The sequence below is a fragment of the Ambystoma mexicanum genome, chromosome 3p (genome assembly GCF_040938575.1).
Source record: "Ambystoma mexicanum isolate Mex_15411 chromosome 3p, UKY_AmexF1_1, whole genome shotgun sequence".
NCBI lineage: Eukaryota > Metazoa > Chordata > Amphibia > Caudata > Ambystomatidae > Ambystoma > Ambystoma mexicanum.
The window spans coordinates 1,023,527,037-1,023,540,794 of record NC_090925.1 but is presented as its reverse complement, the minus strand read 5'-3'; positions in this window follow the sequence as shown (position 1 = coordinate 1,023,540,794).

Here is a 13,758-nt window from a genome sequence, read left to right as displayed (position 1 = left end):
TACATTCATGTTCTTATAACTGCTAAATGCTTTCAAGCAGTCAATAAATGTCTCACAGATTGAAGGGTTATGAATCCTAACATTAGTCCTGGTTGCGAGAGCCTTAGCCAGATTCTTTAGCTCACTATCTTTCACAGAGGAGAAATATCCCAATGATATTAGTCATTGTCCTGCCCAGGGGCAGTCCAGCACCGAAATGAGAGGAAATTCTCCTCTGAACAAGAGTATCAACAGCAACCCCAGACACCTGTAATGGTCTGGTTGGACCTCATCAGTAGGCTGGAGCTGTGCCTCTCTAAGAATAGTGAGAAAGGGGTCTACATCTGGATTCCCCTAATAACTTAGGGTGTTGTGTTTTGGTGATTGGCAGGACAAAGTCTGATATGTTTGGGATATTTCTTCTCTGTGAGAGATAGTGAGCTGAAGAATCTGGGTAAGACTCTCATAACTGGAATTAATGTCCGGCAGAGAGACTCCCAGGACCCCCCTTGTTTTTTGCATATTTAAGTAACTTTCAGTCTCACCCTAAGTTACTAGGGGAATCCAGACGTGGACACCTTGCTCACTATTCTTAGAGAGGCACAGCTCCACCCTACTGTTGAGGTACAACCAGAACGAAACACGTGTCTGGAGTTGCTGTTGGTACTCTTTTTCAGAGGAAAATTGCATAGCATTTTGGTGCTGGACTGCCCCTGGGCAGGAAAAAAACTGATATGCTTGGGATATTTCTTCTCTGTGAAAGATAGTGATCTAATGAATCTGGGTAAGGCTCTTGTAACTGGGATTAAAGTCTGGCAGAGAGTCTCCCAGGACCGCCTTGTTTTTTTGCATATTTAAGTAACTTTGGGTCTCACCCTAAGTTACCAGGGGAATCCAGACATGGACCCTTAATCACTATTCTTAGAGAGGCACAGCTGCACTATACTGATGACGTCCAAACAGAATGAAAGAATGCATCAGGGGTTGCTGTTGGTACTTTTGTTAAGAGAGGAATTGCCTAGCATTTCAGTGCTGGACTGCCCCAGCGCAGTACAAAGACTGATTTGGGTCTCACCCTAAGTTACCAGGGGAATCCAGACATGGACCCTTAATCACTATTCTTAGAGAGGCACAGCTGCACTATACTGATGAGGTCCAAACAGAACGAAAGAATGCATCTGGGGTTGCTGTTGGTACTTTTGTTAAGAGAGGAATTGCCTAGCATTTCAGTGCTGGACTGCCCCAGCGCAGTACAAAGACTGATATGTTTGGGATATTTCTTCTCTGTGAAAGATAGTGACCTAAAGAATCTGGGTAAGGCTCTCATAACTAGGACTCACTTCTGGCAGAGAGACTCCCAGGACACCCCTTGTATTTTGCATATGTAAGTAACTTTGGGTTTTACCCTAAGTTACTACTGAAACCAGACATGGACCCCTTGCTCACTATTCTTAGAGAGGCACAGCTCCACCCTACTGTGAGGTCCATTAGACCAAAACAGGCCCGCAGGCATGTTGGCTCGTTACAAAAATTAAAATACATAAATAAAAAATAAATAAATATATAAAACACATGTCTGGGGTTGCTGTTGGTACTCTTGTTCAGAGGGGAATTGCCTAGCATTTCAGTGCTGGACTGCCCCCGCGCAGTACAAAGACTGATATGTTTGGGATATTTCTTCTCTGTGAAAGATAGTGACCTAAAGAATCTGGGTAAGGCTCTCATAACTGGGACTGAGACTCCCAGCATCCCCCTTGTTTTTTGCATATGTAAGTAACTTTGGGTTTTCACTGAAACCAGACGTGGACCGCATGCTCACTCTTCTTAGAGAGGCACAGCTCGACCCTACTGTTGAGGTCCATCAGACCAAAAGAGGCCTGAGGGCATGTTGGCACGTTACAAAAATTAAAATAAATAAATAATAAATAAATAAAACACGTGTCTGGGGTTGCTGTTGGTACTCTTGTTCAGAGGGGAATTGCCTAGCATTTCGGTGCTGGACTCCCCTGGGCAGGACAAAGACTGATATGCTTGGGATATTTCTTCTCTCTGAAAGACAATGAGCTAAAGAATCTGGGTAAGGCTCTCGTAACCGGGACTAATGTCCGGCCGAGAGACTCCAGGACCCCCCTTGTTATTTGCATATTTAAGTAACTTTGGGTCTCACCCTAAATTATTAGGGGAATCCAGACATGGACCCCTTGCTCCCTATTCTTAGAGAGGCACAGCTCCACACTACTGATGAGGTCCAAGCAGCCTGAAACACTTGTCTGGGGTTGCTGTTGGAATTCTTGTTTAGAGGAGAATTGCATAGCATTTCAGTGCTGGACTGACCCTGGGCAGGACAAAGACTGATATGCTTGCTATATTTCTTCTCTGTGTAAAATAGTGAGCTAATGAATCTTGGTAAGACTGTTGTAACTGGGACTAATGTCTGGCAGAGAGACTCCCAGGGCCCCCCTGGTTTTTTGCATATTTAAGTAACTTTGGGCCTAACCCTAAATTACTAGGGGAATCCAGACATGGACCCCTTGCTCCCTATTCTTAGAGAGGCACAGCTCCACCCTACTGATGAGGTCCAACCAGACCGAAACACTTGTCTGGGGTTGCTGTTGGTACTCTTGTCCAGAGGAAAATTTCCTAGCATTTCGCTGCTGGACTGCCCCTGGACAGGACAAAGACTTATATGTTTGGGATATTTCTTCTCTGTGAAAGATAGTGAGCTAAAGAATATGGGTAAGGCTCTCGTAACCGGGACTAATGTCTGGCAGAGAGACTCCCAGGACCCCCCTGGTTTTTTGCATATTTAAGTAACTTTGGGCCTGACCCTAAATTACTAGGGGAATCCAGACATGGACCCCTTGCTCCCTATTCTTAGAGAGGCACAGCTCCACCCTACTGATGAGGTCCAACCAGACCGAAACACTTGTCTGAGGTTGCTGTTGGTACTCTTGTTCAGACGAAAATTGCATAGCATTTCGCTGCTGCACTGCCCCTGGACAGGACAAAGACTGATATGCTTGGGATATTTCTTCTCTGTGAAAGATAGTGATCTAATGAATCTGGGTAAGGCTCTTGTAACTGGGATTAAAGTCTGGCAGAGAGACTCCCAGGACCCCCTTGTTTTTTTGCATATTTAAGTAACTTTGGGTCTCACCCTAAGTTACCAGGGGAATCCAGACATGGACCCTTAATCACTATTCTTAGAGAGGCACAGCTGCACTATACTGATGACGTCCAAACAGAATGAAAGAATGCATCAGGGGTTGCTGTTGGTACTTTTGTTAAGAGAGGAATTGCCTAGCATTTCAGTGCTGGACTGCCCCAGCGCAGTACAAAGACTGATTTGGGTCTCACCCTAAGTTACCAGGGGAATCCAGACATGGACCCTTAATCACTATTCTTAGAGAGGCACAGCTGCACTATACTGATGAGGTCCAAACAGAATGAAAGAATGCATCTGGGGTTGCTGTTGGTACTTTTGTTAAGAGAGGAATTGCCTAGCATTTCAGTGCTGGACTGCCCCAGCGCAGTACAAAGACTGATATGTTTGGGATATTTCTTCTCTGTGAAAGATAGTGACCTAAAGAATCTGGGTAAGGCTCTCATAACTAGGACTCACTTCTGGCAGAGAGACTCCCAGGACACCCCTTGTTTTTTGCATATGTAAGTAACTTTGGGTTTTACCCTAAGTTACTACTGAAACCAGACATGGACCCCTTGCTCACTATTCTTAGAGAGGCACAGCTCCACCCTACTGTGAGGTCCATTAGACCAAAACAGGCCCGCGGGCATGTTGGCTCGTTACAAAAATTAAAATACATAAATAAAAAATAAATAAATATATAAAACACGTGTCTGGGGTTGCTGTTGGTACTCTTGTTCAGATGGGAATTGCCTAGCATTTCAGTGCTGGACTGCCCCCGCGCAGTACAAAGACTGATATGTTTGGGATATTTCTTCTCTGTGAAAGATAGTGACCTAAAGAATCTGGGTAAGGCTCTCATAACTGGGACTGAGACTCCCAGCATCCCCCTTGTTTTTTGCATATGTAAGTAACTTTGGGTTTTCACTGAAACCAGACGTGGACCGCATGCTCACTCTTCTTAGAGAGGCACAGCTCGACCCTACTGTTGAGGTCCATCAGACCAAAAGAGGCCTGAGGGCATGTTGGCACGTTACAAAAATTAAAATAAATAATTAATAAATAAATAAATAAATAAAACATGTGTCTGGGGTTGCTGTTGGTACTCTTGTTCAGAGGGGAATTGCCTAGCATTTCGGTGCTGGACTCCCCTGGGCAGGACAAAGACTGATATGCTTGTGATATTTCTTCTCTGTGAAAGACAATGAGCTAAAGAATCTGGGTAAGGCTCTCGTAACCGGGACTAATGTCCGGCCGAGAGACTCCAGGATCCCCCCTTGTTATTTGCATATTTAAGTAACTTTGGGTCTCACCCTAAATTATTAGGGGAATCCAGACATGGACCCCTTGCTCCCTATTCTTAGAGAGGCACAGCTCCACACTACTGATGAGGTCCAAGCAGCCTGAAACACTTGTCTGGGGTTGCTGTTGGAATTCTTGTTTAGAGGAGAATTGCATAGCATTTCAGTGCTGGACTGACCCTGGGCAGGACAAAGACTGATATGCTTGCTATATTTCTTCTCTGTGTAAAATAGTGAGCTAATGAATCTTGGTAAGACTCTTGTAACTGGGACTAATATCTGGCAGAGAGACTCCCAGGGCCCCCCTGGTTTTTTGCATATTTAAGTAACTTTGGGCCTAACCCTAAATTACTAGGGGAATCCAGACATGGACCCCTTGCTCCCTATTCTTAGAGAGGCACAGCTCCACCCTACTGATGAGGTCCAACCAGACCGAAACACTTGTCTGGGGTTGCTGTTGGTACTCTTGTCCAGAGGAAAATTTCCTAGCATTTCGCTGCTGGACTGCCCCTGGACAGGACAAAGACTTATATGTTTGGGATATTTCTTCTCTGTGAAAGATAGTGAGCTAAAGAATATGGGTAAGGCTCTCGTAACCGGGACTAATGTCTGGCAGAGAGACTCCCAGGACCCCCCTGGTTTTTTGCATATTTAAGTAACTTTGGGCCTCACCCTAAATTACTAGGGGAATCCAGACATGGACCCCTTGCTCCCTATTCTTAGAGAGGCACAGCTCCACCCTACTGATGAGGTCCAACCAGACCGAAACACTTGTCTGAGGTTGCTGTTGGTACTCTTGTTCAGACGAAAATTGCATAGCATTTCGCTGCTGCACTGCCCCTGGACAGGACAAAGACTGATATGCTTGGGATATTTCTTCTCTGTGTAAAATAGTGAGCTAATGAATCTTGGTAAGGCTCTTGTAACTGGGACTAATGTCTGGCAGAGAGACTCCCAGGACCCCCCTGTTTTTTTGCATATTTAAGTAACTTTGGGCCTCACCCTAAATCACTAGGGGAATCCAGACATGGAGCCCTTGCTCCCTATTCTTAGAGAGGCACAGCTCCACCCTACTGATGAGGTGCAACCAGACCGAAACACTTGTCTGGGGTTGCTGTTGGTACTCTTGTTCAGATGAAAATTTTCTAGCATTTCGCTGCTGGACTGCCCCTGGACAGGCCAAAGACTTATATGTTTGGGATATTTCTTCTCTGTGAAAGATAGTGAGCTAAAGAATATGGGTAAGGCTCTCGTAACCGGGACTAATGTCTGGCAGAGAGACTCCCAGGACCCCCCTGGTTTTTTGCATATTTAAGTAACTTTGGGCCTCACCCTAAATTACTAGGGGAATCCAGACATGGACCCCTTGCTCCCTATTCTTAGAGAGGCACAGCTCCACCCTACTGATGAGGTCCAATCAGACCGAAACACTTGTCTGAGGTTGCTGTTGGTACTCTTGTTCAGAGGGAAATTGCATAGCATTTCGCTGCTGCACTGCCCCTGGACAGGACAAAGACTGATATGCTTGGGATATTTCTTCTCTGTATAAAATAGTGAGCTAATGAATCTTGGTAAGGCTCTCGTAACCGGGACTAATGTCTGGCAGAGAGACTCCCAGGATCCCCCTGTTGTTTTGCATATTTAAGTAACTTTGGGCCTCACCCTATATTACTAGAGGAATCCATACATGGACCCCTTGCTCCCTATTCTTAGAGAGGCACAGCTCCACCCTACTGATGAGGTCCAACCAGACCGAAACACTTGTCTGAGGTTGCTGTTGGTACTCTTGTTCAGAGGAAAATTGCATAGCATTTCGCTGCTGCACTGCCCCTGGACAGGACAAAGACTGATATGCTTGGGATATTTCTTCTCTGTGTAAAATAGTGAGCTAATGAATCTTGGTAAGGCTCTTGTAACTGGGACTAATGTCTGGCAGAGAGACTCCGAGGACCCCCCTGTTTTTTTGCATATTTAAGTAACTTTGGTCCTCACCCTAAATTACTAGGGGAATCCAGACATGGACCCCTTGCTCCCTATTCTTAGAGAGGCACAGCTCCACCCTACTGATGAGGTCCAACCAGACCGAAACACTTGTCTGGGGTTGCTGTTGGTACTCTTGTTCAGAGGAAACTTTCCTAGCATTTCGCTGCTGGACTGCCCCTGGACAGGACAAAGACTTATATGTTTGGGATATTTCTTCTCTGTAAAAGATAGTGAGCTAAAGAATATGGGTAAGGCTCTCTTAACCGGGACTAATGTCCGGCAGAGAGACTCCCAGGAGCCCCCTTGTTTTTTTGCACTCCACAACAAAGACATAGATCTCTAGCAATGATCATGCCAGTAGGTTGCAGTCCACCACTGGAAAACTGTCAATGCTGGATTTAAGTTTCTAGTTGGTTATATTTGTCTCTCACAGGAACTCAATCAATTACAGCATTCACCAATATCCTAAAGGAAAGAATAAACCCCAAAGGGCAACCACAGAAATGCATTCATGATTAGACAGAGCTGGGGAAAACCTTCCTTTAGTGGAAGGGAACATAATGACACTCCTCAAAGGAGAACCTGTATGATTAGATGTGGCAAGGAATATGGCTTTATTTCCTTATTAACAGTAGAGGAAACTCCATTTTGGAGACATAGAAACAGCCACATTTATGTTTCTAGGTAGAAATCACTTACACAGACGCCCGGTAGAAGGATCCAGAAAGGAACCAAAAGGTAGAAGGCAGAAGAAAGGGGAGTCAAATCTAGTAAATTTGACAAAGCCATAATTACCTTCTCAAAACAAGGGAAAGCGGGAAGGTAGCATAAATCAAATCTAGACAATATGGCAGAGAAACATTATAGAGCTCATGGCACCAACCGTGAAAGAGCAAACTCCTCTGAAAGACATTTGTTCAACCCTAAACAAGGGTCTGATTCCACAAAGAGGTCAAGTAGTAAACATAAAGGTCCAATTGCAATCACACATTGTCTCATAGATAGAACACAACTCACTCAGAGAAGCACAGACTTACAGAGATGAATACTATCATTCTCTCACCCACAGAAGGAGAAGACACAGGGTTCAATATTCAAGGTACAGCAGAAACCTGTGAGAAAGCAAGACATGAACGGGGAGAACAAGCAGACATCAGATCTTGAAACAAACAATGGAAAATCTCCAGACCCATAGGATACTCCCAGCATTTAAAGATGCCAGTGCCTGGATAGAAGTCCTTTTAGATTCTGGTTTAAACATTTCCATATTTTGAGAGGAATTCAAATCCATTTAATTGATACAAAACAGCAGATACAAATAACTAACCCCACACAATGGTTGCTAAACAATTAATAATGTAATTAATTTAGTTACAATTCACCTAGATGGGGTCCAACAACAATAAATGGAGGCATTGTTTTGGCCCTACCTGCATTTAAAAGAAAGATGATCTTTTAGCAGTGAGAGACTGGTCCCCACAATTCATTACAGAAAGTCTTAGAGCAGAAGATGTTATATGCAGATTCCTGAGCTGCTCTAGGAGCAGTTCAAATATCAAATAAGTATGTTGGTCTAGGCACTGACTATCCACCACACATCCACCACACAGAATGATGGTGTACTCAACACCTACCTCTCTGAAAAAATACCCCATTGAAGCACAAGCTACCCCTTAGATAAAAGTGATAGTAGACCAATTGCGAGACCAAAGAGCTATGATACACCAGGCAGGTCCATTCAATGTGCCAGGTTTTCAAATTGGCAGACCAGATAGTACTTATTGTTTGTTTTAGACTACAGAATACTCAATGCACTGACACGCACGCGCGCGCACACACACACACACACATTGGGGCACTTCAAAATCTACATCCAGAGGTTAACATCGAATGTTAAATTTGGGTAATGGCGTCTTCACACAACATTTACATTGAGAGACTTTCAAATGCACTATATTATCCCTCGAGGGGAAACATTACTGTTTGAAAAGAATACTTAAGGGCTACAAAAATAGCCTAGGAACATGCTTTAGCAAAATACAGAATGTTCTAGAAATGATTGACAGAACATAAATGACATATAGGGTACTCATGAAGATTTACACAACAATCTAGTCAAGTTAGATTCAATCATAAATACATTGGTTTCAAAATGATATATATTCAATTAAAAAGAAAAGTTACATTTGTAGACTTTTCACTGTTTCACTGACAGATGAGGGGAGGGATGTCTCCTCAAATGTTCTAGAGAATTGTGCACACTTACAGAATCCTTGCAAACTCAGACAACTTCAAGCATTACTGGGTTTGCCTAACTATGGATGCACATATGTGCCTTACCATTCAGCTTTATTAACCATTGTATACATTTTGAAACTGAGTTTCCTTCCATCAGACAGGAAGCCAGAACACACACATATTCTGTAACACATTTACGATCAAATGCCTCAAGACACTCTTTTTCAAGATAGGAATACTGGCCTGGCTGACCTCTTTCCTCTCTGATCGACCCTCCCAGGTCCTACCTGGGTCCTTCCTATCATCTAACTTCCTCTCCACCTGTGTTGTTCCCCAGGGGTCTAACCTCTTGCCTTGAACTTTCAACCAATACCTGGCAAATCTCGCCCACTGCATTGTCATTTTCTGCTCAAATTTACAGTGCTAGGCAGATGACAATCAACTCATTTTCAGGTTACCCTCGGCCACCTCCTCTCGCTCTCTCATCTCTGATTGCCTAACTGCCATTCAAGATTGGTGTGCCGCCATTGATCTTTGTCTGAATGCCAGCATGACGGAGAACCTCTTCATTGGTACACCTTCACCATCCTTCGCCCACGTTCTCTGGCCTATCTTGGCCCTCCTCCTACCCCCACCTGTGAGGCTAAAATCCTCTGGGTCATCTTTGAATCCACACTTTTCTTCTCCGCCCACATCTCTGATATCTCTAAAAAGTCAAACTTCCTACTGCACCTCCTCAGTGGTACTCTGCCTTTCCTCTCATTCCCCAGAAGTTCATGGTCTCCCAAGCTCCGGTTCTCTCTAGGTTGGACTATTGTAACAGCCTCTTCCTAAATCTACCTGCCTCTATTCTCCGCCCTCTGCAACTAATCCAGAACAGGACTGCAAGACTTATCCTTGGCCTCAAGCCCTGGGATCATATCTCTCCAGCTCTTTAATCTCTCCATTGGCTCTCAGTGGATGCACAAATTACATTCAAAACCCTCTGCATTGTCCACAAGGCTTTCTGGGGCCAGGGTCCAAAATGCCTTCAGCTATCCCTCCGCGAATACCTCCCCTCAAGCCCTTTGCTCCTCTACCTCTAACTCCCCCAGGGTCAGTCATTTTTCATAGAAACGAGCTGTGGGTAGATCTTTGTCTTCGGCTGGGGCCTCCATCTGGTACAGCCTCCCTGCCACTCTAAAACTTGAGGAGAACCATCTCCGGTTATGGAAGCACCTCAAGACCTTCCTGTTTGCTTCTGCCTTTGCTCCCCCTCTCCTCTGCTGATCTGTCCTCTCTTGGCACCGTGCACCTGGCCATCCTCTGTCCTTTGAGCCCAGGTACCTGCTCACCCTGCCAACCTCCCGCACTGCCTCCGGGTGACCCCTTGCACTGGGATCTGTATCTTTACCCATACAGTCTCGCCCCTTTTTCTTCCTGCACTCATCAGACCTACCCTGTCAGCTGCCTTAAACACAGCACTTGCCACTTGCTGGCTGCACTACAACTGTTTGTTGTCTTTATTATTTATTTATTATTATGTATCTGTTTCTCCTTTGCTCCACACTTTCCACTTCTCACCCCTTCCATGCACTTTCGTGTTCTCAATGTCACTGGGCCTAGTAAGATCGTTGGTTTGTTCTTCCTTGTTCCCCTCCCTTGCCTAGTCGTGGTCTGAAACACTTTTGTACGAGCGTAATAGAAATAAAATATCAATATCAATAAGGATTTAGAAGTAATATTGCTTACTGGTCAAAATGCATTTACATACACAGTTTGTAACAATGGTGAAACCAAACCAATAGCATAGTGTTCACATGTTTACACAACACCAGAATAAAAATGAATTCCATAAGAGAAGACCCCAACAGCAGTACAGGTTATGCAAATACATCTATAATCCTGAATATTCCACTAGTTCAGTTTGAAGCATCGACACGCAGAAGCGTCTTGAATGCTAACTTTTTACACACTAGATGGATTCAATAGGCTGTTTCTCGGGATGTGCCTGGTGTGCAGTGCTATTACAAACAAAGTTTAAGCAAATGTGTAATCTCGAGTGGTCCTTGCAAACAGAAGCAGAAGTAGCTGACACAAACATTCCACTCTAGATGTTTTCTGATATGTTTTGTTATTGTGATGGCTGATCAATTCCATCAATTGAGACAAGATCTATTTACTCATCTGCATGACCATGTTAATGGTCTTTTTGACTATTTTAATGTCTTTGAATGCCAAGACACCAAAGCAAAACACTTGATACATTAATCCAGACAACTGAGCTACAAGGTATTCTGATGACACACCAGCAGTTTGTTCCACACGATCCCACACTTATTGTCTCTGATGCAAAATATGCATTCAGAGGATACAACCTTGCCATACATTGGTAGATCCAACATGGTTTTAAAGATTCGCAAGGGACACCAGTAGCAACTAAACAGCTTTGGTAGGAGGTTTGAAACATCAAGGAGGAAAATCCTCTAGATTGGGTAATGCACACTTATGCATATAGATTAGATTCTGCGCCTACCGCTGGTAATGCACTAGCAGTCTTGTTCGCAAAACGGGAGTGAAGATTTGTGGTAGCAGCTATAACATGCACTGCTTCACATATTGATGAGGACATAAAGGCCTGCCTTAATACAAGCTGTTCTAACCCAAAAGGATTTACTAGGACATATACCTATTGTCAGAAAGACAACAACTACAAACTCATCATAACACCTACAAATGATGGAGACGCAGAGGAAAACTGACTGTAAAAAAATCATAATAGATGTGCAATGTCTATCCGCTTGGACAGAACCGGAGACACTCCAAGCTGACAATGGGGCAATCTTTTCAGGTGTTGCCTTAAGAGACACAGGGCCTCATTACGACCCCGGCGGTATGGGGTTAATGGCGCCGTAATAAGGTGCCAGCACCGTTGACCCCATACCGCCTCATTACGATGTCCCCTCGCGGGACCCAGGAAGTAACGCCTGGTCAAACCAGGCATGCTTACCGGGTCCCGCGAGGGGAAGAGGGAGTAAACAACGGGCCAACTCGTAATGGCCCGTTGTTTGCTCCCTCTCCCATTCCCATTCAGCCCTATGGGGGCTGAATGGGAATGGGGAAGGACCGGGTCCAGGTCCTTGGAGGGAAGAATTACCAGGCCTTCCGAACTCAGAATGGCCCGGTAATTCCTCATTCTGTGGGCTCGGACCCAGACGCGATTTCAGCGGCAGCCATGCCGACAATAGCGGCATGGCTACCGCCGAGGTCGTAATGAGGCCCCCACTTTCAATCCGGGGATGTAGCTTTCAATTCTCAAGCCCTTTTCAGTCTCAAGCCAATGGGATCATTGCTAGAGCATATGGGATTGTAAAACAATCCCTGACAAAATGCATCCTTTACTCTCGGGGCAACTTGGCAGATCGCTTTTGTTTAGTAATGAGAAGAATAAATAATTCTCCATGTCAATGTTGCAGTAAAACATCATTTGAAAAGCTGTTTGATGTGTCAATGTATATGCTTTAATTGTGCAACCCGTCCAATGACCTTACCAGGCCAGGTGAACTTCTTGTCACAGCACCACTGAGAGATTCTTTAAATGTGGAGAAAGAGTTCCTGGCTGAAAATAATATTATCAAGGAGGGTACCTGGGTTTTTGAGAAACTGCATGACACAGACATGTGTGGTACTAAGTACAGGAATCTAGTCTAGGTCATCAAGCTTGTAGGTACAACAACAGCAGTCGTTACAGTGCTGCTCCACAAAAAGGAAACATGCCAGGTGTCAATTGATCACCTGTAACCATCTCCAGATGGTTAATACCACGTACCCAAAGGAGAACATTATTCATCTTGAATGAGCTAGGCAGAAGGCAAGAGGTGGTGGTGAGGAATCAATGATGGAGAAGGTTAAAGAAACATGTCATTCTGGCTGCCTCATTGGCACACTAACAGAGACTTTTCCAGACCTAAAGAAAGTAACCCCATTTACACAAACCACCAAAAGTCAGTTCTGTGGCAGTGGATGGAAGACAGTTTTTGGGTCTATAGCTCTGTTTTATTTTTTCATGTGGGTGTGCCTTGTACTTTTTTATAGTTGTTAATCCAATCCAATATTTCTTTACACCAGCAGTAGCATATCCTGCTAGCCATCTAGTTAATTTAACATCAGCCAGCCCAGATTCACTTCACAAGAGGGATGTGCTGGATAGAGTCCATGCATCAACTAGCATTTACCCATTTTATTTGTGTACTTTCTGGGTAAAACAATGCATGACATATAGTGTACTCACCATGCAAATGCAGGTATACACACTATCAGTGATAGATTAATCAAAATGCATTGTCTCCTAGTGTCCCTTTTTCAGAAGTAAATAAGGACATATTAGGGGCTAAACTTGAAAGGTTTAGCCCAGGTCCACTAGTGAATCCTAAAGATGACATGGAATAGTTGCAGTACATGGCTGAACATGTCTGTTTTGACACACTTTTGTTTTACACACAATTATAAATACAGTGGAGTAACAAGACCCACTTCGAACATGGCACAGTTCAATTTTCAGATTGGACTTCATCAAGAGTGTGTATATAATTATAGCAATGAATACAATTTCAAATGAAGGCACCTTCTATTGGTGTTCAAACACAGTAATTGTTGAAGTAATGTTTTATCCTACCATGACAGACGATTTATGGGGAGAATCAATCCCAAACGTGACATTATGGTTCAAAGTACAATCGAAAAACCCCTGATAAAACTAACATCCAGGACATCAAAGATGACATCACAAATGTCATTGATGACATCACTGATGACATCACATGTGCATTTACTTTTCAGACGAGGGGTTGTGAATGTAATTTTAGCAAAAACATATCAGGGAATAGCGGGACATGTGTAATAAAGTACATATTTCATCACGCAATGTAGTGTAAAGAAAATTCCATGCAGTTTTCTTTCTAGTACAGGAACCTACTCATAAAGAAATGTAGGTATTGGCTGCAGCATACACCACAGAGGTGCTAAATGTGTACTTTCCCAAGTTGTATAATAAAAAGGTGAATGTTTCTGTATCACACTTTTCTGATCTGTGAAACATGTACGAAGCAAATAATGCATCATTTACTACATATA